Source organism: Brachypodium distachyon, chromosome 4 (genome assembly GCF_000005505.3).
Source record: "Brachypodium distachyon strain Bd21 chromosome 4, Brachypodium_distachyon_v3.0, whole genome shotgun sequence".
Lineage (NCBI taxonomy): Eukaryota > Viridiplantae > Streptophyta > Magnoliopsida > Poales > Poaceae > Brachypodium > Brachypodium distachyon.
The window spans coordinates 18,349,137-18,372,895 of record NC_016134.3 but is presented as its reverse complement, the minus strand read 5'-3'; the positions used below and the strand labels follow the sequence as shown (position 1 = coordinate 18,372,895).

The 23,759-nt window shown below is 46.7% G+C and overlaps 1 pseudogene; it reads left to right on the top strand.

Annotated features, from left to right (window-relative positions):
• The first annotated feature begins 462 nt into the window (after window positions 1-462).
• On the top strand, window positions 463-594 carry LOC112269058 (annotated as a pseudogene).
• Window positions 595-23,759: the final 23,165 nt, after the last annotated feature.

The following is a 23,759-nucleotide window of genomic DNA, read 5'->3' as shown; positions in this document are numbered from 1 at the left end:
AGCGATCTCGTCTCCTGTCGGGGCTACCATGTTGTCGACGCTCGGCGGTCTCATCAGCGTCCGGCTGAACCGCGACAACTTTCTGCTCTGGCGCGCGCAGGTTGAAGCAGCTCTTTGCGGGCCGAACCTCTTCGGCCACCTCGACGGCACCATCGCCGCCCCAGACGACATGATCACCGAGGGCACGAGCGGCGATGCTGCTCGGCGCATTGTCAATCCGGCCTACATGCGTTGGTTCCAGCAGGACAAAACTGTCCTCAGCGTCCTCCTCTCCTCAATGTCGGAGGGAGTCCTTCCGCTGAGGTCTGGGTTGCTCTACTTGCCATGTTCTCGTCTCAGAACAGCGCTCGGATGGCTCAGATCCGCTACCAGCTGTCCAACCTGAAGAAGAAGAACATGTCAGTGACCGACTTCTTCCACAAGATGAAGGCACTCGCTGACACGATGGCATCGATCGGCAAGGTGCTCAACGAGGAAGAGGTCATCGGATACATGCTCGCTGGACTCGGACCTGAGTATGAATCCCTTGTATCCTCTATAACCACACGTGCAGAGCCTGTCACGCTCAATGATTTTTACTCATACTTGTTGAGCCATGAAACTCGCATTGAGCAACTCAGCTCGACCATGGAGTTTCAGTCGTCCGGTAACAGCACGACTCACCACAGCAACAACAACCACTCCCGCTCCTCCAACCGCGGCAACCGTGGCGACCGCGGTGATCGCGGTTGTAATAGCCCGAGAGCAACTTTTACATTTAAGCCCTTGTTTGGACCTGTTTGTAATTTATTTAAATGCTGCATGACAATTACATTTGCATCCATGCCATGCCATGTCTATTATTTGTGTCACATGAGTTTTAAACTTGCATCTCAAATTGTGGTTTGAATGCTTGTTGTGTAATTTGGCTAGAAGATTCAAATATGAATCACCCTCCTTTGAGTTTGAATTCTTTTCCCTCTATTTTTCAAATGAGATTCAAATGGGTTTTGTTTTAAACCTTTGACCCCATTTGAATATTTTCCAAATACTAGTACCATATTTGTTTTCTCCTACTTCTTAGCTATTCAAAAGTTGTTTGAAATTTGAATCCAAAAACTATTTGCAAAAATAGAAAAAGAAAAGGGAAAAGAAAACCTTACCTGCTCACTTGGCCCGAGCCAGCCCAGCTGCCTCGGACCGCCTTCCCCGTGCGCCGCGTAGCCCAGCAGCGCGGCCCAGTTTCTCTCCTCGCGCGCGCGGCCTGCCAGCGCCCGCGGCCTAGTTTCCTTCGCGCAGCGCCCGTGTGCCGTTTCCCCGCAGCGAAAGCGCATTCTGCGAAATACGCCACCTCTCACACGCCTGTCTTCCTCCTCACCTTTTCTCCCTCCCGACCGGTGAGCCCCCCGGCCACGTCCCCTTCGACAGCGACACCCACGCCTCCACGCCGCCTTTATAAGCTGCTCCGCGCCCCTCCTGCTAACCCTAGGCCAGCAAAACCCTAGCCCAACTCCCTCTCTCTCCGCGCGGCGCCGTCGCCCGTCTTCGGCCGCGAGCTCGTCGCCGACGCGCCACCGTCTCCGGCCAAACAGCGGCAAGCCAACCGCGTCGTCAAGCGCGCCTCTCCTTCCTCTACGCGTGGGTGCAAGGAATTGGAGCGCGGACATCTAGACCGACGCCTAGGTCGTCTTCCCCAATTCCGGCCGCCGCTCGTCTCCGGCCAAATTCTGGCGAAACCGCTCGGCTATTCCTCGTCAGCTTCCTCGCACGTCATCGGGGTGAGTTTCTCTTCCTCCTGCCTCTTTCCACGCCGTTTTTCATGCACCCTAGCGTCGTAGCACCGCCCGCACGCCCCGCCGTGCCGCCGCCGAGCTTCGTCTCGTCGCCGCGCCGTCGTCTCCTTAAGGACACTGTGGTGGCCTTCCTGCCACCTAGGCTAGTCGTTTCCGCGCGCTTCCGTTTTTCCGAGTTAGAGTGTCCCTCCGCCGCTAGCTTGGTCGCCGGCGTCCATGCTCACTGTGGCCGCCGCGCGTGCTCCCAGGCCGCCCGCTTGGAATGGGTTAAGAGGGCTTGCGCCCTGTATCTTGTAAGATCCGAATCGCAGCCTGCCTGGCCACCTCGCTCGTCCGTTCGCTCGGTCAAACCAACCCGGGTTCGATCTTTCGTGGGCGTAGGGTAAAAACCCCACCTTTTTACTCTTTGGCCACGTCTGACAGGTGGGACCCGCTGGTCAGAGACCGCGGCAGCCAGCTCAGTGCACCCCGCCTCGTTAGCTTGTCCGGGCCCGCTGTCAGCCACACAGGCTAGCTGCGCCCGCGTAGTTTTAGTTCTCTGCGTGTTTTCCTTTGTTGTAAAATTTCAGAAATTGTTTTGTCTTGTTTAATTCCTAGAAAATGCATGCTATGTCCTATTTGGGCAAACCATATATGTTTTGGAATCAGAAAAATGCAAGGAATTTAATTGTGCAATTAGAATCACATTTTGAGGTGTCAAATTTCAAATCTGTTCCAGATTTGAAATTCAAACGTATGAACTTGTTTAGTCTCTAGTTTAAAATTGGTAACTCTTCTGTGGATAATGTAAACATCAAAGTTGATCCCCTTAACTAGTAGAACACAGTAGCATACTTGGTTAGGCCATTTGTGTATTTTAAAGCTGCTGTTTACCATGATCTAATCACCTAATGGTTAACTTTGTTGCTAGATAGAACCTTTTCACTTGCATATGGTCGCATCATGTTGTCACATGCCATCTCATGTTGTATTGTGCATTGCACCTATGAAGTGTTACTTATTCGCATATTGTATGATTTAGATCTTTACGATAGCGACTCCGTCTTACTCCGTCGACGATCCGGGTTCCTACACTTCTTCGGATCCCCTCTCTCGGTGCCCAGCGACCGAGAATCCAGGCAAGCAGCCATTCCTTGAACATGTTGTTTGTACCAATGCCTCTCTCTCATTCTTGCATTAAGTTACGTTCTTAGTTCTTGTCACGATGCCTCTAGGATTGCATAGCTTTAGTCAGCTCTACTAAAAATGCCTGTTGTGTTGTTCCTTATCCTATTGCCATGTCACATGTTGTTTTGCCCTAGTTGGTCATTAGAAGTCTTGCTTAGATTGCTCGTCTAGTGTCCTTACTTGGGATTATACAACTGCTACATTCACATGCTACTTTTCTGTATTTAATTGCAATTATTAAACTGTGACCTGTTATTACCTGCACAAGGGAACGATGGGAGGCCGTGCTAACGCATTGGTGTTTTGTTCCATTGGTGCCGACCTAAGTACTAAGTTCTCATTTTCGCCGACCCAAGAAACTTCGCGCTAACCGCTCGTGGGAGAATATATGGGTTCCCCCTCGGCTTAGTACTCGTTTCATAGCTCTTCCAGGGGCCACATAGTTCGGGCATTCCTTTTGGCATATCGCATATACACTGGTGTTGTGTTTGGAGACTTGTTGTTACTTTGCATACATATAGGACTGCGGCACTAGTCTGGATTGGTCATTCTGCAGACACTGAACCACTACCAGCTGTCCACGCAACTCTTGAGTCCGTACGACGCTTCGGCCGGGCTCTCGTTTCGGATTAGACTCAGTTGGGTGGTCCCCTGGATTAGTTGCGGGGCTTGGAAACGTCGTGTCGCTCAATCCTGCCGGCACATGCTTTTGCGTGTGTTCCATGCTAGTGGCATCAAGGGTTGGACGAACGTGTACGGGTAAATTGGCACACCCTGCAGGGATAAATCTTTCGGAAAGCCGTGTCCGCGGTTATGGATGACTTGGTTGGTCATTACTTGATCATAGAGAACTCATACCATTTAATTAACTTAATCTCTTAAGACTTGAGTAGTAATTAGCCTGAATCATGGATATGCTTAAAACTGCTTAAGTGTGAGTGCCTTTGGATCATTTCCTCACAAGGGGTTGAGGGGGTGATAAGAGGTTGTGTTCTGTTTGGTGTTAGTTGATAGAAGATCACCTCACTTGGTAGACGCTCCTTATCTTCTATCTAGATGATGTCATTAGTGTGTCTCTCCAGATATATATCACTGCTGCATAACCCACCTTTTACCCATCCTTTGAGACTTGTTGCATATCTAGTATAGATCTCCCGTAAGTCGTGCGAGTACTTTGTACTCAGTTGCTTTGCAACGTTGTTTTCCCCAGAGTTTCCGAAAGAACAGGTGAGTGGTTACTTCGTGGAGTTCGACGACTACAGCTTCGACGTTTAGCCAGAAGATTCCAGAGCAGGGTTCTGAGAACTTGTGGCGGCTCTCCTTTTCAGTTTCAGCTTTTTAGGCAATATTTGTAATTTGTCCGTACTCGGGCATAATTTGCTTTCGCTGGTGTAATGATGATTGTGGACATGTGTCCGTGAGTTGTAATAACTTGGTATTTTGCTCCATGTATGAGCTTGACTTCATTCTTGTGTCTTAGAGTGATGTAATGATATCATTGTTGTTCTAACCTACGGTGAACACCTTGCGTGTATGTTGTGAAGTGTTCGTCATAGGGAGGCATTGGGACTTGATTTAAGCGCGAGTTAGCATTTGGGGCTAAATTGCATAAATTCAGTCTCTGTGTCTCACAGCGGTGACCGCGGCCAGGCGAACCCCGGCTACCAGCAGTAGAACCGGGGCCAGCAGAACTCCGGTGGTGGCGCTGGCGGTGGACGTCCCAAGTCCACGTGCCAAATCTGCCACAAATACGGGCACGACGCACTGCGATGCCACAATCGATTCAACCACGCCTACTCCGTGGAAAGCTCCCGCGCCGCCTACTCTTCACCGACCGGCTACCATGTTGATACCAACTGGTATGCCGACACTGGCGCCACCGACCACCTCATGGGTGATCTCGACAGGCTGACCATGCATGAGCGCTACACCGGCAAGGATCAAGTTCAGGTCGCCAATGACGCAGGTTTGAAAATTTCGCATATCGGTCATTGTGTATTGCCCGACTCTTCCTCCTCCTTGAAACTTCGCAATGTTTTGCATGTCCCTAACATACACAAAAATCTCTCTATTTACCGTCTCGTTTGCGATAATGATGTCTTTGCTGAATTCCATAAATACTTCTTTTGTGTTAAGGACAAGGCAACGAAGAGGGTTCTTCTTCTCGGTAGAAGCAAGGGCGGGCTCTATCCAATTCCCCTGCATCACGTCGTGGCAATGGCATCGATGGCTTGGTCACCCCTCTCCTGCTGTAGCCGACACCATTCTTAGGGCAAATAATATTTCCTGCTCCTTAGATTCTTCAGTTTGTTATGCTTGTCAACAGGCACAGAGTCATAAGTTACCTTTTCCTGATTCGAGTCGTGTGTCTAAGTTTCCTCTTGAGCTTGTTCACTCGGATGTCTAGGGACCTGCCCGCACATCTGTCGGAGGTCTTAAATACTATGTCAGTTTTGTTGATGATTTCAATCGTTTTACCTGGCTTTACCTGCTTAAGCGAAAATCTGATGTTGAAGCTGCTTTTCATAACTTCAAAGCACATGCAGAACGCACGCTCAACACCAAAATCAAGGCATTCCAATCTGATTGGGGTGGCGAATATCATCGACTTCATCAACACTTCGAGGCACTCGGCATTGCCCGCCGTGTCTCCTGCCCACACACCTCCGCTCAGAATGGCATCGCAGAACGTAAGCACCGCCACATTGTCGAGATAGGACTTGCCCTCCTTGCCCATGCCTCTCTCCCTTTACGTTTTTGGGATGAAGCTTTCCTCACTGCTTGTTACCTTTTTAATCGCATGCCTTCTAAAGTTATTTCCAATGACAGCCCCATCTCTCACCTGCTTAATATCACTCCGGATTACTCTTCTCTGCGCACTTTTGGATGTGCCTGCTGGCCATACCTTCGCCCATACAACAACCGGAAGTTAGAGTTTCGCTTGCGTCAGTGTGTCTTCGTGGGCTACAGTAGCATGCATAAAGGATACAAGTGTCTAGACCGCTCTACGGGCCGTATCTATATCTCTCGTCATGTTGTGTTCGATGAGAATGTTTTTCCGTTTGCCTCCGACGTGCCTGGCTCTTCTTCTGCCGATCCATCCACCTTTCCTCTTGCCGAGCCGGTCGTGCACCTTGACTCTATGCGCTTTTATCATCCTGTCAATGCTAACAATGGTGCAGGACCTGCTACTCCCGTGGATGCATCTGGCTCGGACGCTCCATGCTTGCCGGATGCCTCGACCCCTGCTACACCAACGGCGGCATCTACTCCTGCCGCGTCACCTGCCGCGGCAGCTCAGTCGCCCACAACTCCTGCCGCGGCAGCCTGGTCACCCCTGCCTCCTGCCGCGATGCCTGCCGTGGCAGCCTCGTCGCCCGCGACTCCTGCCGCGACTTCTGCATCTCATGCCACGGCAGCGGAGTCGCCTTTGCCGGGTGCGCCTCCCTCGCCACTGGCCGTGACTCCACCGTCTCCGCCGAGCTCCATGGTGGTCACGCAGCTCCGCAACAACATTTGCATGGTCTGGAAGCCCACGGACGGGACGATCCGGTACGATCCGACTCGCCGGGCGTTCTTTGCGGTGCCAGCGTCGCACCGCCTCGCCCTCTCTGAGCCGTCGTGGCGCGCTGCCATGGAGGCAGAATTCTCTGTTCTCCAGTCGAATGGCACCTGGAGTCTAGTGCCTCGCCCTCCCGGGCGGCACGTGGTGAGTTGCAAATGGATCTTCAAAGTTAAGGAAAATTCTGACGAAGGCCCGCCTGGTTGCTCGCGGCTTCATCCAACCCCGGTCATCGACTACCTCGACACGTATAGTCCGGGGGTCAAGCCGGCCACCGTGCGCCTTGTTCTGTCCCTGGCCGTCTCCAAGCAGTGGCATCTTTGCCAGATCGACGTCAGCAACGCGTTTCTTCACGGCATGCTCACCGAGGAATTCTACATGCAGCAACCACCCGGTTTTGAAGACTCTCAGGCGCCGGATCATGTCTGTCGTCTCCACAAGTCCCTCTACGGCCTGAAGCAATCACCGCGTGCCTGGTATGCTCGGCTCAGTGACAAACTTCAGCAGCTTGGCTTTGTTCCTTCCACCCCGGACACCTCGCTGTTCATTCTCTCTCATGGCTCGGTGATGATCTATATGCTGGTCTATGTCGATGACATTGTTATTACCAGTTCCTGCCCCCGTGCAGCGGATCGCCTTCTACTGCAGCTCCAAGCCTCCTTCCCGATCAAAGATCTTGGTCCCCTGCGGTACTTTCTCAGAATTGAAGCTATGTCCACTTCAGGGGGAATGCACTTGTGCCAGCACAAATATGCCATGGACTTGCTTCACCGAGCTCACATGGAGAATTGCAGGCCGGTGTCTACTCCCATGTCGGTACAGGAACCTCTTTCTCGTGACATTGGCACACCTCTCCAGGGCGACGATGTCTTCCACTATAGAAGCATGGTTGGCGGCCTTCAGTACCTCACCATGACACGTCCAGATATTTCCTTCGCTGTCAACAAAGTGTGCCAGTACCTTGCTGCCCCGACTGATTCACATTGGGACGCCGTGAAGAGAATCTTGCGCTATGTCAAAGGCACTGTCAAAATTGGCATCAACATCCATCGTTCAGACTCCAATCTTCTTAGCGTGTTCACCGACGCAGATTGGGCAGGCTGCGCCGATGACCGCCGGTCTACTGGCGGCTACGCCGTGTTCTTCGGCCCGAACTTAATATCGTGGAGTGCTCGCAAACAACCCACTGTCTCACATTCCAGCAGAGAGGCGGAGTACAAGGCACTTGCTAATGGTGCTGCCGAAGTAACCTGGGTGCAAGCTTTGCTAAAGGAACCGCAGATTCCTCAGCCTCGACCCCCTGTCATTTGGTGTGATAATCTCGGTGCAACATACTTGACTGCTAATCCAGTTTTTCATGCCCGCACCAAGCACATTGAAGTGGATTTCCATTTTGTTCGTGAGAAGGTAGCACTTGGTGCTCTAGAGGTCCGGTTTGTCTCCTCCGGCGATCAACTTGCAGATGCATTCACTAAACCGGTGACCAAGCTTATGCTTGACAAGATGAAGTACAATCTCAACCTCGGAACTTCTGGTCGAGATTGAGGGGGAATGTAAAATAGCGTAGACACTAACTACTAGTGCTTATCCGGCAACAGGGTTGTTAGCCCGTTCTGTTGAGATCCTAACCCCTTTGTAATCTCTTTGTAAACCCTAACTCTTGTTGTATAAATACAAAGCATCGACATGGATGTTCCCCACGCCAAAACCAAATCTTTTCACTAATACTACCTTTTTTTTCCGAAAAGAGGAAAAAAGCCCCGGCTTCTAAAATCAATGCATAGATACATTTTTATTACGAAGTTCAGTATCAAATTATTAAAATTCATGGATCACATAACGCGGATATAAAAATCAGCCAACGGAAAAGAATATATAAAAATGTGTAGGCATCATGTAGCAAGAATTCTATTAGTGGACTGTCATCCAGCCTGACTGAATATATCCCAAATAACATAGTCTGTAGACAAGACCACAAACAGATCTAGCGTGTGGCCGTGTGGATAACCTTAAAAACTTAGCAACTCTAGTTTTGTTAAAACACTATCATTTTGGCAGTTCTATATAGCCAACAAAAAGCAGAAACTCCCACCCGAATTTGAGCTTTTAGTTTTTTTTATCAACGCCCTTTAACTAATTACCAAACATATTTGTGGCATTGGTTGAAGGTGGTAGATTAAAATTAACGTGAACAATTCTTCTAACAATTCTTCTAGCAAGCGTTGCATTGTCTCTGCCGATCCACAAAAGCAACATTGTTTACACCAATCCAATTACGCTTAGCAAGGTTATCTTTGGTGAGCAACACTTTTCTATAGAAAAACCGTATAAATATCTTAATTTTTAAAAGAATTTTAATCTTCCACAAAATACCAGTCCCCCCAAACCATAATAATTGCCGGGATTTAGTATACAAAGTTAACTTCGTACTAAATCCCCTGTACAAAGTTGTACTAGCTTTGTATTAAATGCCCAGACTTATTATGGACTGGAGGGAGTACTGGTTCAACAAGGACATGATCAAAATTACTGACCAACTCAAGAAACGGTACTAGGTTTCGATGACGCCGTTGTGGAAGGGTGACCGTGGCAGCCGGCAAAATCGGTGCGGAGGTCTAGTCAGGTCCAAGCTAACTCCATTAATGAATGTTCTTGGGGCCTTGGAAGGGCAGTTCCTCAATCCATCTGCTTCCACTCTCCAAGATGCGCCATTGTCTTTGTAGCATACGTGGTTTTGATCTGATCCGGTTGGAGGAGATGGTGGTGCGACGGTCTACTCCGGTAAGTGGCCGCTCATCGCGCGCCCAAGCGCCTCTTTGTGGCCTAGATGCTTGTAGAGGTCCTGGTGTGTGCAGATGCCGAAAGGTCATGGCACTGCGGTCTAAGGGTTATTGTTGGGGATGGATGGGTGGGGCGACCCAACACTCTTGTATGGGGATTTGAACTGTAATTTTTCAAATTGTAGAATGGTTGCAACTATAGTTTGCTAGCACTGTGGGGTTGCAACTGTATTTTTTTCGAAGATTAAAAAAGAATAATTGATCGACAAAATCAAGTTGCGAATCAATGCTACCAGCAACCAGCAACGCCTAAACTAAAAACTAAAATTAGGAAGCAATGCAGTTGTGTTGTTTTAGACCCGGTGAAACGCAAATCAACAATCCATCTATTAGTACATCCATCCCTATTTACGTGACCCATATATAAACTACTCCCATATCAGCCCAAATGGAAATTAGCTAGCAGGCCTAGAATGACAAACAATGCCTAGATTAGCCCCTCCGGAATAAACCTAATGGCAAACAAGCCAAGTTGCTGGAAGAATTGCACAGAGCAGTGAGCTCTATCCGGTCGATCGACTGAGCAACAGTTGGTCCTTTTAATTTTTGTAACAATTAACTGAAAGTTGTGCCATTTGTCAGCATTACCGTGGGGTTTCATCACATACCTCCTAGCTAAATGACAAAATCCCTCCAACTTCTGCCAACACTAGAAAAGGCTATTGTGACACACGGCTGATATGATAGAATGATATATAGGTTTTTTTTCCGAAAAGAATGGAATACCCCCGGCTTCTATATAGGCCTCTGCAGAATGATATATAGGTGGACCGTGAGGGCAAAAATATTGAAAAGGTACCTCGTGCGGCACAGGGGATCGCCTCTATGGATTTCCTCACGTTTCCTGCTAAATAGACAAAACCAAAATAGCAGCCGTGGTGCAGCTCGACGGTCGGCACTGATATGCAAGTGATAGGCCATCTGAAAAAACGACCAGCACTTGCAGCACGATCATCAAGGCCACTGCAACTTGCGATACCCGCGTGCGCCTTATAAGCTAAGGCCACGTGCAATCTTACACATGACCTAATTTCACATTATTTCCTTCGTTTCTAAATACTTGTCGCTGTTTTAGTGCAAACTTAAACTAAAAGAACGACCGCGACAAGTATTTAGTAACGGAGGGAATACTATATAAATCCATTATTAGGACAGGGTGAATTACTCCAACAGATTATAGTACTACGGAGTACGGAGTATTAGATTAGGAGGAGCAATTTTTTAGTGTATATATCTTCGATCTCTTTCGACCAGGACTGCTTTGAGGTAGGTGAGCTAGGTACATATCGATCGTGCAGTCGTTAGCGAAGCTTATGACGAGAACGTGTTCGATTTCTTGCCGCACGGAGCTTTGGCGGATCCTTACTAGAGAATGCGAGTTCCTTTGCGTCTTCCTTCGATATAAGACCATACACCAGTAGAAGGACGAAACTTATGTGGGCAAAACGTATTTTGGAAGCTTATGTTGAAGGCGATCGCATCTGTAATCGCCTCTGAAAGAGACGGTATGCTGGGTCCAACCCGTATTTCGAAATTTTAAACAACTCGAAATAATGTTCGGCTCATCCACACAGTCCAGTCTGATGGTTGATTTTTTATCCACGCTATCTTATCCGTGATCTGTGCTACACTGTTTCATAATTCTGCAACATAAATGATTGAGCGCATCGACACATGCAGAGGCCGGGGCCATTTTACCCTTTTTGAAAAATAAATTTGCTTTGCTTTGAATGAATGTGTCTATTTTTTATGAGTAAATTTAAGTGCGTTATGTAGTCTGCTAACTTGCATTGTGCATTTACTTTAGTCCCTCAACGCTGAAAATTGATGCACGTATGGTCCTAACTTGTTAAACGGCTCAACTTTGGTGCAGAGCAGTGACTTTTCCTCGCTATGGCTGTTGACTTGGCATGTTGACCACGGCATGGTGGTATCCTTTGGAAATATTCCCTAGATGCAATAATAAATATGTTATTACGATATTTTCTTGTTCTTGATAAATGTTTATTATCCATGGTATAATTGTATTAATAGAAAACTAAATACATGTGTGGATAAATAAACAAATACCGTGTTCCTAACACGCCTCTACTAGATTAGCTCGTTGATTAAAAGATGCTTAAGGTTTCCTGACCATAGACATGTGTTGTCATTTATTAACGAGGTCATATTATTAGAAGAATGATGTGATGGACAGACCCAAACCTAAACACAGCTTTTGATCGTGTCACTTAAGTTTAAATTGCTACTACTTTTATTGTGTCAAGTATCATTTTCTTAAACCATGAGATTATGCCACTCCCTGGTACCGGAAGAATACTTTGTGGACATCAACCGTCATCTCGTAACTGGGTGATCATAAAGGTGTTTTTCAGGTATCTCGGAAGATGCTTTTTGGGTTGTATGGATCAAGACTGGGATTTGTCACTCCATGTGACGGAGAGATATCTCTGAGCCCTCTCGGTAATATAACATCCTAATAAGATTGCAAGCATGTGACTAATGTGTTTAGTCACGGGGATATTATATTGCGGTACGAGTAAAGAGAACTTGCCGGTAATGAGATTGAACTAGGTATGGTGATACCGACGATCAAATCTCAGGCAAGTAATATATCGCAAGACAAAGAGAATTGGATACCGGATTAATTGAATCCTCGACATAGTGGTTCAACCGATGAGATCTTCGTGGAATATGTAGGAGCCAATATGGACATTCAGGTCCCGCTATTGGTTATTGATCAGAAATGTGTCTCGGTCATGTCCACATGTTCTCGAACCCGTAGGGTCATACACTTAACGCTTTATGTCGCTAGGATTTGATGAGATAAATAGATGGTGATATCGAATATTGATTCGGAGTCCAGGATGGGATCCAGCACATCACGAGGAGCTTCGGAATGGTCCGGAGATAAAGAATTATATATGGAAAAACTGTTTCGGAAAAGTTCGGAATATTTTCCGGTATTGACTGAAAATATTCTAGAAGGTTCCGGAAGTTCTCGGAAGGTTCTGAAATGTTCCGAATTATTCCTGAGAATTTAACTAATTAATTATCCCCTAATGGGTCTAGGCCCATTAGGGGAAAGGGGAGGCAGAAACTCCACCGTACGTGGTTGAACACCACGTACGTGGAGAAGCATGTGGGACAGGGAGGGAGTCGTCCCGGGACTCCTCTTTCCCTGGCCGGCCACATCTAGGGAAAAGGAATGGGGCGAAATTGAGGCAAGTTAATTCCTATAGGGATTACTTACCTATTTCTTGAGAGGCAAGGAAGGAAATAGCAGATTGTCTCCTCTGCCTGCCTTGCCGCCGGCCTTCTCCCCTATATAAGGAGGGGAGGGGCTGCCCCTGGTAAAACCCTGCTCCTCTCCCTGACCTCCTCTCACGCGCACGGTGAAGCCCTGTCCGCGAAGCTCTCCACCATATCCTACACCACGTCGTCGTGCTGCCGGGATTGAGATCGATCTCATCGAAAGTACCACTACGCCAACAACGATCCCGTGATCGTAACGCTTTGTGGTCTACGAGGGTATGATGCTCATAATCCCTCTCGTTACTTACATCTAGTAGATATTATCTTGGGTTTCTTCCGCACTTCTCGTAGGAAATTTTTTGTTTTCCATGCAACGAACCCAGCACCAAGTTGGCATTAGCCCACATGTCAGTTAACTGTTTGTATCTCTCTCACACACTTAACATTCAAATAACAATTTGCATACACAAATAGTGAATGTTTCATCAATAATTGGATAATCACTTCTGCAATTTATAAGAGTAACATGCTGAGACCGAGAGCAATCCTTTTCTAGTCACATCTTCCTCCCTAAGTAGTGCAAGTTATGCCACATGGAAATTAAATGGATGATATGGTCATCACATATATCTATCTAACCTTAATCATCATTGAGGTTTCCTCCAACATATAAACTAGGGTTTTTTATTTCTGTGCCCCTCTTTCCTTAGCTGTACTCAGTTATACCCGAGGCCAGAAACAGTGCTCGCTGCTACACTTGTTCGTTTCGTGATTCCTCGCAAATGCCCTCACGGAGCACCTGCTAACGGTCAAGCCCCTTGGACCGTTTGGTTCTGACGGGTGGGCCGCGGGGAGTGCTGACAGGTGGGCCCGGAGCCGCGTTTCTGACGTGTGGGGCTAGGAGGAGACAGTGCAAGCGGGCAGGTCTTAACGGGTCTGGTTCCTTTACATGCGGGCCACGTCCTGACAGGTGGGGTTGGTCGACTTAACTTAGATGTGGGGCAACGAAAAAAAGTGGCAGGTGGGTCCGTCGCCTATCTCTCTCATCCCTTTCCCAAATACGCCGCCGCCCCCGCCAAATACACCTCCATGCTCGCCTTGGCAACGGCGCCACCAGATACGCCTCTGTGGGCTCGCCAGCGAGACTTGCGAAGGGAAGCCTATCTCTCTCATCCCTTTCCCAAATATGCCGCCGCCCCTGCCAAATACGCCTCCGTGCTCCCCCTGGCAACGGGGCCGCCAGATACGCCTCCGCGGGCTCGCCGAAGAGACTTGCGAAGGGAAGCGGCGTCTACATAGCCTAATCGAAAAAAGAAAATTCTACCCGAGGCTACACTTGTTCGTTTTGCACAGAAATAAACTTTACAATAACAATTATGAAAGCGGTCACATCACAGGCAGTTCAATAAAGCGGTTCATCATCATAGAACAATTCATCATCATAGAACATGCAGTGCAAATTCTAACAATTAATGGCATTCATATAAAACTTTACAATTAACGGCATTCATATAAAACGACGCGGCCTATCACTCCTGGCCGCCGGCTTCCTCCACCGCTGCCACGCCAGGCTCGGCTGGCCCCTCCACAGGCGCCACCTCCGGCATGACGTACGGGAGGCCGTGCATCTGGCCGGCGTGGGGGAACGTGTTCGCCATGTTGGTATACACGTTGTATAGCGTGAATGCGATAAACTCGCATCCACACCAGTACACGCGGCCAAGGAGGTACTCGGCGTCGTGGCTGTTGGTGAGGTGCACTAGGATGGCCGTGTCGACGCCATCCTATCGGAGCTGCTCCACGCGGTACGTTGGAGGGCCTAGGGCCTCCCGGTGTAAGAAACCGGTGTGGAGGAAGTCCCTGACCAGCACCATCGGGCTCCTGCTACGCGACATCGCCCACACCTGGAGCGTACGCTCCACCAACACGCTCGATGGGAACAACCGCTCCTCCGTGAGGGGCGGCGGGTTGAAGGTGCGGCCTTGGAATGCCTTTGCCTGTCGGTTAACCGCACAGAAGAAGTGGAGAGAGGTGAAGATGTGTAGAAGAAGGAGAAGAATAGAAAGAAGTAGTTCCATGGCGCCGGGTTAAATATCGATGTTAAGGGGAAGGGGAGTGGTTTCCGGTGATGAGTGTTGGGTGGTGGGCTTTGAAAGCGGTTTGCATGAATGCTTGGGGACTCTACGCCGGAGCGGTTTGACTTGCGGAGGCGTGCGCGGCGGTCTTGCATGGGAAACCGGCGTGCGTGGGCAATTGCAGGGACTTGCATGGGAAACTGATGTGTTCCCGCGCGCCCTCTGGCCTTCAATATTCCTTAATTAATAGGGATCTTGACTTGCGGAGGCGTGCGGAAGTCTCTCGAAAGAGCTCTGTGCCTATATATTCTGTGCCATCATTCCGGCCTTTTCATCTAGCCTTCTTCCCTGATACCAAAGATCCATCGACATGGCGCGGTGGTCTGGGGACTCCTTTCAGTGCTCCTCCATTGAAGCGGAGAATAGGGAGCTTGACGGAGAGAGTCCGTAACGACGGACGGCATTCTTGACTTCATCAGACGAAGATGAAGTCAGTAGTAGGTGGCGCTGCACTAGCCGCCGTGGTCGTGGACGCCGCCGGTCTCCCTCACGGCGTCGAACTCCGACGCCGCCTCCGCCTCCACCAATGTCTGGTGTCAACCGAGGCGGCCATAAAAGGAAGGCCGTGTCTCCATCGCCGGCCCAGCCTGCTCCTTCGCTGGTGGTACGTTAACCGGCCCCACAACCTGCACCACCGCCACCGCCTCCTCCACCGCCGGCGCCTCCAGCCACTCCTACGGCCCTGCCGTTGCGCCGTGCGCCGCCGCCACCCTCGCCGCCTCCGCCGCCGCCGCCGACGGTACAAATCTCCATGGAAGTGCTCCGATCGTTGATCCATACACTGGAGACATGTACCAAGGCTTTGGAGAAGATCACCAGGAGCGTGGAATAAAATTCCATATGTATTTTTCCTTTTTTATATATTTCTATATGTAATGCTGGAGAGATGAACTATATATATATATATATATGTATTTTCAAGATCCATTCGAATTTCTATATGAGCCGCAAGAATCGTTGATAATGCAAAAACACTAAAAATAATAATGCAACAAACACTGAAAAAAGTGAGTTTGACTGCAAGTCAATGTAAAGAGTTTGAAAAAAAAATGAGCAGTAGCTTGTCAGATAGGCCTAGAACCGGAAGGACATCCTCTGACATAGCCTCCCTGACATAGAGTCACTGACATGTGGGATGGTCAGGCACGAGGCCCACCTTCCAGTGACCAAAATGCAGGGTAACGTACGTCAGGGGATCCATATCCGAACCGGCCATAACTATCAGTGTCGAGTGGCGGGCTTACATCAGTGGCGGGCTTTTCTTGACCTGCCACTGATAGAGTTTCATCCAATTTTCAAGTGTTGGGTACAAAAGGTTTGTAAATAAAGGTTTTAGAACATCTAAGAATTTTTGTTTGGTAAGTTTACATGTTACTTGTTCTTCTCAAAGAATTTGATAATTTCTGGAGCAATTTTACTATATTTCGTACATATTTTGGATTTTCAGCACATTTCGGTATTAAATGAAAAATCACCTTTTCAATACATTTACGACAAAAAATTAATTTAAGAAAGGTCCATTGGACCCATTGTAACCTATTAGAACGCGAACACATAGGTTTGAATGAAAATTAAATTTTTTATACCTTGATTACAGTGATTTACACTTAACTCAATAGTATAATAATGTTGATAATATGAAATATTTGTCCGAAAATTATGATTTTCTGCAAGTGTCAATATTTAGTGATACACTCATCACGTAAAAAAATCAGAGCATTATGTAAATTTCACAATGTATTTCATGTACATTGCACCACATCTCTCTTTCGGAGAAATGAACTCATTTTGACATTTGGATTTAAGACTTTGTCCAAATCTTGTAAAATTTGGCACACTAAGCACATTTGATATGTATTGCATGTATGCAAAAGCATTTTCAATTTGGAGGTGTTTTCATATTTTTTGAATTTCAAATTCAGTTCAATTTGTTGTGTTTGGGCCAAAATGATACGACATACATGATTTGAAGTTGCGGAACATCTATTGGAAGTATGCAAACATTGTTAGTACTTGACTTCTCGAAGAAAACTTAAAAAAAAAACTCTTTACTTTTGCAGATTTGAGTGGATTTGAGTGGATTTGAATCATGGTCAACGCGAAGTCAACTTTCTCAAATGGGTTTGAAATTTCAACTGTGTTCTTAACTTTTGTTATACTTTCTATCGGTGCAATCAGAAAATAATTTGGAGAAGGTGGAATCTTGGGGGGTTCTTCCAACTAAATCCATTTTGGTGTGCTAGGACAGCCAAATGTGGCTATTTTTTTCATGGTCAACTAAAGTCAACCTTCACAAAAACAAGTTGAAATTTGGTCATATTGCATAAATTTTCATTCGGATTCCATTTGTGCAGTCCGAAATCAATTTGGAGCAAGTTCACTTTCTAAGCTTTCTCCAAAATTGTCCATTTGGGTGGGCTGGGACAGCCAAGTGTCGCTATAAATTTCCTGGTCAACAAAAGTCAACCTTCTCAAAATATATTGAAATTTGGTGATCTTGCATAACTCTCCATTCGCTATTCATTTGTGCAATCAAAAATCAATTTGGAGCAAGTTAAATTGCGAAAGAAATTCATAGGAAATGATAAGTGCCGATAACAGTACATGCCCAGGTTCAGATAAAGAGCAACAACCTGCTCTTGATCTGTACAAATAGGTAGTGTTCGAACAAGAAACTAATACATAGACAACATACATCAAAATCAACATGGATTAAACAGAACACAACATCAACATGAATTAACCCCTCCTTTTAGAGGACATGAGCAATCTACAGCGGCAGCAAAACAGGGGAACTCATGGAGGCGAGTGAGATCTCCTCGTGGTATTCCAGAACCACCATAGTCCAGATAAGTTTCATCATCTGAAGAAGAATCAGAGTAGTCCCTGTTGTTATGGTCCGAACCATCAGTAAGAAGATGAAACCTATCGACCACGTTATGGACGTGGACGATGACCCCGAACGACACATCACGTCTGATTTCTGGTTCTGCCCCCGCTGCAATTGAATCATCAATGAGCTCATCAGCATATTCAGGAGCTGGTTCTGTGGCCGAAGTAGGCACTCTCATCAGCGACCGCTTCAGGATGGCACAAGGATCACGCATCCATGCTCTGAGCTTCATGCAGCGCGGATCAGTCCTACGCAGAATTGCCACGAACTCGCCTCCTAGCCCATTAATCAAATTCTTCACAAATTCCAGCTCTTGCGCATCCTCCATCAGTCCATCCAAACTAAGAACACAGCTAAAAGGCAGTTTTGATTCCTCTCAACAGAAGATGGAGGTCCAGGGGCGAAACGAGATGTCGCCGGCAGGGCACCTGATGTGCATCAGTTGCATCACCGCTGCCATGCAATCATCACTCGAATCAAAGCGAATCAGAAAGTTGCCGGGCGCAGGACATACTGTGATGCGCACTCCCCTTTTGAAGTTGTAGCGCTGCTTCAGAGCTGCCATGACCTCTTCAGCCAAAGTGGCCGGCGGATTGAGCGCTGATGCTGTATGGATGGTAGCAATGATGGCTTTACGTCGTAGCCTTCTCTTCCATTCTGGAGATGCGGGAAATCACTATCTCGGCCACATCGGGCCGGATATCAGGCTCCCCGCGGCAAAATATCTCCTCCTCGAATCGGCGGCAGTTACCGAGGTTGTGGTACGGAGGTGGGTTAGTGCTCACCATTGCCGCCTCCCGTTCGTTTCTAGACACGTACTAGCCGCAGTGCCGCCGCCGTCCTCCGCCGATTTAGGGTTCTGGTCGGGATTTGGGTGAGAGTAAAGGAGAGCAAGTAGGCTCCACATGTAAGGAAGGATGACACTCACCCCGCCTGTCATCTGAAGCCTCGTCCCAGCTGTCATCCTCTGGCTCGGCCCCAGTGGTCCGCGTTTTCTCGTCCCACCTGTCATTAACGATGACCGCCCCACCTGTCAGGACGCACGAACGTGGCCCGCATGTAAGGTAACCAGACCCGTTAAGACCTGCCCGCTTGCATTGTCTCCTCGCAGCCCCATCCGCCAGAAACGCGGCTCTGGCACCACCTGTCAGCACTCCCCGCGGCCCACCCGTCGGAAGCAAACGGTCAAAGGGGTTTGACCGTTAGCACGTGCTCCGTGAGGGCATTTGCGAGGAAGCAGAAAGCGAGCAAGTTTAGAAGCAAGCACAGTTATGAGGCCTGTGTATTCCTAAGTACAGCTAAGGGATGAGGGGCACAGAAATAAAAATCCCTATACACTAAAGATTCTCGGCTAGAAGAACATAGTTTGTCATGAAACATAAGTATACACTTTACAATTGTACATGGAGGATACTCTGTTCGGTGACTCATATCCTCCATTCTGTGACTCACATCACTAGTGAGTATTATTGGAACTTTTTCTGTACTTGCTGGCCCATAATCAAAGACGACATCATGGCCTCGCCAATGCTCTTGGCCAGCAGGAAACACGTAAGGTCCATATATGCAACACGAGCAACATCGTCCTCATCCCAAAGAAAGACGACGACGATTCGATCACAGACTTTTGCCCCATGCGCCTCATTCATGCGCGATGGCCAAGATCCTCTCGAAGGCAATGGCTTTAAAGCTGATCTCCCTTAGCCAAACAGCATTCGTTAAGACAAGGAGCATGGAAGACAACTTCATGTTCGTCCGCGGCATGGGACACCGTCTCCACCGAACCAAGGCCACGACTTTTTTTTTTCAATCTTGATATTGCCAAAGCTTTTGGTAGTGTCTGATGGGATTTCATTTTGGAGCTCCTCTAGCGCCAAAGTTTCCCCAATCGATTCACAACATGCCTTTCCAACATTTTTGTGTCTGCCACCTTGCAGGTTCCGCTTAATGCGATCCTGGGCAAAGCTTTCCGCAACGGCTAAGGTCTTCACAACGGAATTGTAAATCAAACGAACGGTTTGAAAGATAAAACATTTTGAAGTTCCATTTTACAAAATAAGACATGCATGCATGCTGCATGCATGCGGACTATTGATGTTGTGCTATGCATGCAAACCTGCTGTTGGCGCGGATAGACGGGCTATTCCGGCCCATCAATGAACAAAAAGAGAGTGATACTACGTCAATACGTTTGCGCCAATTGGATGGTGTGAAAACATTAAAGCACGAAAATGTTTCATGCAACTAAAAGCTGTACATACTTTGAAAACCTTTTGATATTCTTGGAAGATCTGTGGTGGAATCATGTAAATTTTAGAAGATCTTCCTGAATTTAAAACATCGGCCAAACACGCAAAACCCCTAACTGAAAGAATGGTTATTGTTTTTTGTCAAGATACATTTTCTCATGACGAACTATTATTAGCTGCAAACTGTTTTCCAAGGGGGCAGCTAGGTTTATTGGCGCCCTTGTGACAAAAGGTAAATATCCATGTCCAAATTAATAACAGAAGATTGAAAAGGAGTAAAAAACACTTGTGGACGTGGTATCTAGCACTTTAATCGCCTCTCTTTACGGCCAAATTGAGTTATGGACGTGCTACCTAATTATTTAACCTGTAATATTTATTTGGTCTTGCATCCCAATTCATGTCCGATCAGATAGATAGACACCTTTACTCGCAAAAAAGAAAAAGATAGATAGACACCCAGAGAGTACAGTGTCATTCGGTGAGACAGTGGATGTGATTTTCCTCAAAGGACCGAATTTCGTACAGGCTGACAACATTGCATGCTTTTGTTTCAGACAGATCAAAAGTTCAGAAAGGAACCTGGCCAGATTAATTAGTTGGTGGAAACTAATGTCGTCAATCAAATGGAGCAAGGAGAAAACATGAACATTCTCTTGATTTGGATGCGCATGCAGGGCTATTTAGCTAGCTACCTAAGCTCTTCCAATTGACACGTGACCTAACTATTGCATCACAAGGACTGGGACTGAACTAACCTGTCCTAGCTATCTGGTTGTTAGCTCAAAACGGAAACGTGTACGAAAATATTTCACGACCATTCTCTTAGGCTTTAATATGAGGGGCTGGTGACGTGCTTCCTAGCTCACGCTGACATATAGCATTCATGACAGTTAATTTGCAGGATTTAAAAATAAAAAAAACATGCATAGAAATTGTTTCATAAAAACACGAGATTTTATATTGGGAAACACAAGATTTTCCTAGGGAATAGAAAACACAAGATTTTGCAGTAGAACTTTACAAAAGATGCAGGAAATCTCTTTGAAAGATCTTATATTTGGCATATTTGTCATAGGGACAAGAAAAATTTCTTAAGAGTTGGACTCAATGAAAATCGTTCTTTGAAATTGCATGAAAAGTAGCCACAACAAAAATTTCGATGGGATACATTCCGACAAATGAAATTACAGCAAATGTAGGAAAATTTTCTTAAGTTTCCGATCCTACAAACTGTTATACAACATTATTTGAATAAAAAAAGGGCCTTAGCATGAAAGATGGTGCTTCCCGGCCTTAAGAATAAATAGCGTCTAAGGAAATGTGCAGTCATTTTGATTATTACAGATCTCATCAGAACCAACAATTGGTTGGATAGTTCGGGTGTTGGTTCTACCCCCAACCCAGCAATGATCAAACCTCAGGTTTTACAGACCGTGTTTCTTATTTAAGACTGATTTTCATTTTCGGTGATAGGTGACCTAACTGTGTCCCGTGAGGCGTCAGTGGCAACTTCGTCATTCTCGTGACGGCTTCATGACTCCGATCTTCTATATGTGTTGTGTGTGTGTGAGTGAGTGCGTGCGTGTGCATCTACGTGGTGTTTCTTAACAAAATTTATATTGGTCATGTGAATATATATGGAGCCACTAGATCTGACATGAAAATTTCTTTTGTAATATGTTATAATCCTCCATTTGTTTACTACCATATTCATTTGCAGGCGATGCACAAGATAGTGTCTATTAAAAAAACTACACGAATTTACGAAAGGATACCATATTCATTTGCAGGCGATGCACAAGATAGTGTCTATTAAAAAAACTACACGAATTTACGAAAGGATGGATAAGTAATTACGCAGCCAAGGGTATAGTTCAATATATTGTCAACACTGTAATTTATTTATTTTTGCGGGGGGAAACGTACTGTAATTTCTTATGACACATGGATATATTTACATCCGTCCGTATATAGCGTTTAGGTACGCCATGCAAGAATGTGAAAATGATTAAAAATCTACAGCAGGCGCAAAAAGCTTGCAAACCCTGCTAGTTTTCATTTTACCGTGTATATGTTTATTGCTATAATTGGCGGACAGGGGACCCCACAACTAAAGCCACAGTCTCCATGTCTTAAGCAAAAATGAGAGCTTCACGTACAATAAAACTCAACGAACTTGTTCAACAAGTTTTTTTAGTAAACACAGTAAAGACGCTGACGCTCACAAGTACGCATGCATACTCACCTCTATGAACACACGCACGTACACCCTACGCCTATGAGCACCCACGAGAGACTGGTATGGCACATCATCTTGAGATTGACGAAGACAGCACATGCGCCTCGTAGTTGACGGGTACGTCACACCCACTGAAAGCACAACTCCGGTTAGTTCATAAAATAAATCCAGGAAAATACGAGCACCCACGTCAAGTCGGAGACTTGAATCTGGGTGGGCTGGTTCCACCACAAGAAACCAATCACCTGAGTTAGGCTCAGTTCACAACCCTATTCACCAAGTTACATGTGTACAGAAAGAGTTCTTTAATTTTCTGGTGCAAATTAGATTTCAAAAAGAGTAAAATGCACCAGAGGTCCTACTTCTTTCGTAAAGATCCTAAGTTAGTCCTAATTCTTTGAAACTGCACGTTTTAGTCCCAATAATTTCAAAAGTGGTTCAACACAGGTCCTAATGTGGCATGGGCGCTTGTCTTCTGTCCACGTGGCTATTTGGGCCCACGTGCACATGTCGGGTGACAAGCTGTAATTCCTTTTGCCAAAAAAAAGCCGCCTCCTTCCTTTTTCTTCCTTTGCCCTCCCGCCCCTAAAATTTCCCACCAACACGGCAGCAAATCCCCACCTCAAAGCCATGGCCACCTCCGCCACCGCCCGCCTCGTCCTCGTCCTCGCCGCCGTGGTGATGCTAACGGGGAGAAAAAGGAAGAAAAATGCATCACAGCTCTTTTTGTTCCTCTGCTGCCGTCGTCACCAACGCCAGCGCCGGCAGAAAGAGGCCATGAACAATGACCTCGGCACGCAGCAGTAGAGCAGAGAAAGAGGAGAAGAGCAGAGAAAGAGCAATGAACCATTTGGACAGAAGAAACGCGCACATGCCACATTAGGACCTGTGCTGAACCACTTATGAAATTATTGGGACTAAAACGTGCAGTTTCAAAGAATTAGCACTAACTTGGGACCTTTGCGAAAGAATTAGGACCTCTGATGCATTTTACTCTTTCAAAAAATAATCATAGCAGGTACATGCATGCATGTCACAAGTTTTTTTTTTTTCGAAAATGAGGATAAACCCCGCCTCCTGCATCGACCGATGCACACAGCTATATTTCTTCAGCTCAAGAAGTGGGAATGTATCTACACTGGCTAGGATGGAAAACTTGGTAAAAACTGCGGAGAGGGTACTTATAGTGTAGTATGTCAAATGATTTGTTTGTGAAGAGATGCAGTAGATTCAGTTGAGGTGTTCACTCTCTAATTGTCTAGTACGTGGCCACTAGGGAGGCACGCGTTGCCAAAAGTACTCCTCTACAGACGAGACCGGATCGAAAACTAGCTTTATTATGTAAGCATAAAAAGTAACAGTATTTTTAGTTGACTGTACAAAATCTGTCGCCTGTGGTTGACTTTGTCGACCTCAAGACCTATCGGCCTTATTGAAGTTGCTGTGCTTGCGAACGTTCGCAAGGATAAGTGTATATAAGTTTCTGTGAATGCCCACGTCTATACTATGTTTTTAAAAAATTGATATTTTCTTCCGTCTGTCTCTCACACACACCTACCACATGTAGGCAACGTGACACAAAAGACCAAAGGTGGTCTAACAAGGATGTAGTTCAGTTTCAATAATGGGGGAAAAGTTTTCAAA